We start from the raw sequence: 4,467 nt of genomic DNA, 5'->3' as shown, positions 1-4,467 counted from the left end.
GCAAACATGGCTTTACATAATACACAGGGCGAGGCTGCCACCTGGTGGAATCTGCCTGCACCTGCAGCCGACTGATCGCTGGACAGATTAGTGACGAATCAAATGAGAAAATAAAATACACAAATAATCTTTATCATTTATTAATTCTATCTAATTTATTTAGCATTTATTAATCACTTCAGCTCTGGAAGGGCTTCATGACCAGGCCATTTTTTGCGATGTGGCGCTGTTAATTTACCTGAAAAATGCGCGGTCGTACGACGCTGTACCCAAATAAAATTGATGTCCTTTTCCCCACAAATAGAGCTTTCTTTTGGTGGTATCTGATCATCTCGCATTTTTTTTTTTTTTTGCGTTGTAAAAAAAAAAAAAAAAAAAAACAATATTTATAACAATAAAGGGATTTTAGAAAACGATTCTTTACAATATGAGGCATTTTTTCCACACATGTCCTGGGATTGCCCTTAAAAATTACCCCGGGCGTACCGATGCCGGTTTAAGTCCTTTTTAACTTCTCTGGAGAGTGGCCAGGGCAGGAGGAATTAGTAAAGAGGAACAGGGTCCGGACCCCTGCTGTATGGGAGCGATCCCTATTATCGACCTGCCATTCACCCCTGTTGGGGGAACTAGCTCTGGTAAGCGCGGGATCTACTGAAAGGGGAGCACCCGATTCCTCACCTACACACCCACTCCGTGTCACCTCAAAAAAGAGCACCTTATCAATTTGTGGACTTTGCACTTATATATATTACTTGGGACTCTCTGCACGTCATATATATTTATATATATATATTTTTTGTATTTTTTCTGAATTTTTATAGCATTCAGAATTTTAAATTTTTCAATATTCTTTTCTGGCTACATTGCACCTATTTCACATATTTATTCATATATTCATCACTTGGCACTTTATTGCACATGATTTTATGTTTTAATGTATATGATATGTACTGCTGATTCATGCTTTATGTGACATCAATTTAAAGTGACTTGATACCTATATATATATATATATTGCACAGGCCACCTATCTCTCCCTTTATCCCACACCAGTGCGAGTTCAGTCTGTATACCAGACATGGTTACAGAGCATTGAGTAGTAACCTCCGACACTTTATTCCACACACCTTTTTGATACATCCCTTTACAGGCAGCGCCAATCACTTCCCCTCTTTTCTATATATCTACCGTATAACCCTTTTAAGGGCTATATCTTGAAATGGGCTGCAGCCAATTTTTCACTTCTTATCCTAAGCGCGGATTCCCCCTTGTTCTTTGCTGGAAACCAGAAAGTAATCGAAGAAATGTAAAAAAAGTTTAAAACAAGTAAATATGATATACTTTCCTATCTATATACTAATGCTAGCAGCATAAGGACTAAAACTAGTCAATGTTGATTGAGAGAGGGAAGTTCCACTTTAATTTAGGCTGATTAGAGTAAACTAAGGGTTTAACCACTCGCCTACTGGGCACTTTTCCCTCTTTCCTGCCCAGGCCAATTTTCAGCTTTCAGCACTGTCACACTTGACAATTGCGCGATCATGCAAAACTGTACCCAAACTATATTTTTATATTTTGTTTAAAACAGTTAGGGCTTTCTTTTGGTGGTATTTAATCACCACTGGGTTTTAAATTTTTTGCTAAACAAACAAAAAGACAGACATTTTGAAAAAAAAAAGTTTTTTTTAGTTAGTTTTAGATTTTGTAAATACGTCATTTTTCTCCTTCACTGATGTGCGCTGATGAGGCTGCACTGATGAGGAGGCACTGATAGTTAGCACTGATGAGCACTTAAGGGGGGCACTATTAGGCACTTATAGCTGCAATGGTGGGCACTGATAGGCAGCAAAGATAAGCAGCATTGATAGGCAGTACTGATGGGCACTGACAGGCAGCACTGAATGGCTGCACTGGTGGGCACTGATGGCAACGATTGGGGGCTGCACTGATAATCAGGGCACTAATGATCAGTGCCCTGATTATCAGTGTAGATGTCCCCTGTGTGGATTGCCACTTGCTGGCTCTCCTCTCCTCGTGCGCTGTCAAATCCTGTTTACACTGTGATCAGCTGTGATTGGACACAACTGGTCACATGGTATAGAGCTGCTGTGATTGGTGCACAAGAAGGAAAGTTGCTAAAAGTGACATAATTTGCAGATTGAAGTGTATTCCGCTAAAAATCCACATCAGACCCTTAATCTGAGCATGCAGCCCCCCCCCCCCCTTCTCTTTATGAACCATACTAAGCTACATGGGGTGGGGGAGTGCCTTGCCATGTTAAGAAAGACAAGGGCCTCTTACAAACAACCTTGGCTGGTGGTTATTGGAGGGGTCGGTAGCCAGGGGGTTACCAGAATATGAAAAGCTCATATTCATTAAAAAAAAATGTGGCCAATAAAGAAACCTTAACATTTGACAAGTTATTTATAATAAAACTAAAAGCTCAAAATAATCTCCTACGATGGACCTGGGACATACGACTCCTAATGCTACCACTAGTGGAATGATAGCTTGTGGAGCTGTCAACAGCTATACATGGGAACGGGTGAAGATAGCAGTGACATTACTGACCAATATGACTATGGCCATATCTCATCAATGTCATTGGTCAAATATGGCTATTGACCATATTTGAGCAGTGATGTCACTGCTATCACCAACCATTTGCCTATGTGGTGGGATTTCTGAAGATGTCAGTGGTTCCTAGGGAGGCCATGGGTGCGAGCACCCATTGCTTCCTTAGGAACCAGTGATAGTGGGAAGCTGATATATAGAAGCAGAAGAAATACTTTTTCTATATATATAATGCTCAGCTTTCACTGAACAAGGGGTTAGATGGGCAAAAGAATTGGACATCCATCAAACTGAACTATCCACTCATTCTTTCTTCTCACCTCTGAACCCGTCACCCACCACTGCTCACCTCAGCACCCCTCCTCTACCACTGCACCTCCACTGCAGTAACCAGCAATGAGGCTTAGACTAGGAAAACATTGCAGGCTATTGTGGCCTCAAGAACTAGGACACCTTAGCTGTGGCCAGTATGTATGCAGTGTGAGATTTCAAAAAAATGCTGACTGAATGCACATTTTCTGCATCCAGGGTCTGTTGGAGGCTCTTTTGGATGTAACTGCTGAGATTAGCATCTAATGTGAGCTGCTACATACTGTAAGAGATTTTTAGTAACGTGAAAGAGTGATCGATCTCCCACAATCGCACAATAGAGCATAGCAGAAACATAGCAATAGAGCATAGCAGAAACAAGTGATCAACCGTCACTCTTCTCCTTTGTAGGCTTGGAAAGGGTTAGGAGATGAATTGCTCAACAAATACCAGTGTGAAAAAACAGGCAAATTGGATACGAATGTTCTTCAGTCTTAATGAACATTTAAGATTGACATAGCTCAGATCAAGATGAGAATATTCAATATAGGTACCGACGTCCCAATAATCATGTATATAAGAAAAAGGGAAGGGAGGGGCTGGCTGGGAGGTACCGTCATAGACAAATGGTATGGATAAACACAAACATATATAAAATGTCAAAAGTTTGGTGGATAGACCATACAAAAACAGGAAGTTATAAAATTGTCCATATACACAGGGACAGTATGAACAAACAGTTACACAATGAGTTAGTATATCAACAATGACAATAGTTTGTACATCAACTACAGGAGATGGGGCAGGTGTCAATATAGCCCTAAACTGACCAACATTGGCCAGACATACACACAGTAGTTGGGATGCTCAATGCCCTTTGCCCGACATGTTTCGCGAGTTAACGCTTCTTCAGGGGCAGAAATAGGGACATACATTGGCATTTTATATATGTTTGTGCTTATCCATACTATTTGTCTATGATGGTACCTTTTAAAGTTCACCCAGCCCCTCCCTTCCCTTTTTCTTCTTTTCTTAATGAACATTTGTTGAGCGATTAATTTTCCAACCCTTTCCAAACCTAAAAAGGAGAAGAGTGACGGTTGATCACTTGTTTCTGCTATGCTCTATTGTGCGATTGTTGGAGATCGATCACTCGTTCATGTTACTGAAAATCTCTTACAGTATGTAGCATCTTACATTAGATGCTAATGTAAGACAAAAATTGTTCTGATGAGATGTTACAAGCAGGACTGAGCTTCCAAAATCTCCCATGTAGCCCTAGGGTTAAGAGTGGGAACACTAGCTATGGAAACTGTACCCTGAAAACCAAAATGAGCTCCATTACTTCAGGGCCTTCTTAGATGTGCTAGCAAAGAATGATGCACACATATGGGGTGACATTGCCCATAGATGAAGCTTTATTGTATGTTCTTGTGTAATTTGTGCAATTAACCACTTGAGCTCCAGAAGGTTTTACCACCTTCATGACCAGGCCATTTTTTGCTATTTAGTACTGCGCTACTTTAAAGTGGTTGTTAACCCATTTTAACTACTTTACATAATCCTTACTGTACCCTGATTCCT

The sequence above is a fragment of the Pelophylax lessonae genome (genome assembly GCF_965119305.1).
Source record: "Pelophylax lessonae genome assembly, chromosome: 9".
NCBI lineage: Eukaryota > Metazoa > Chordata > Amphibia > Anura > Ranidae > Pelophylax > Pelophylax lessonae.
The sequence above is the reverse complement of the archived record's forward strand: the minus strand, read 5'-3'. Positions refer to the sequence as shown.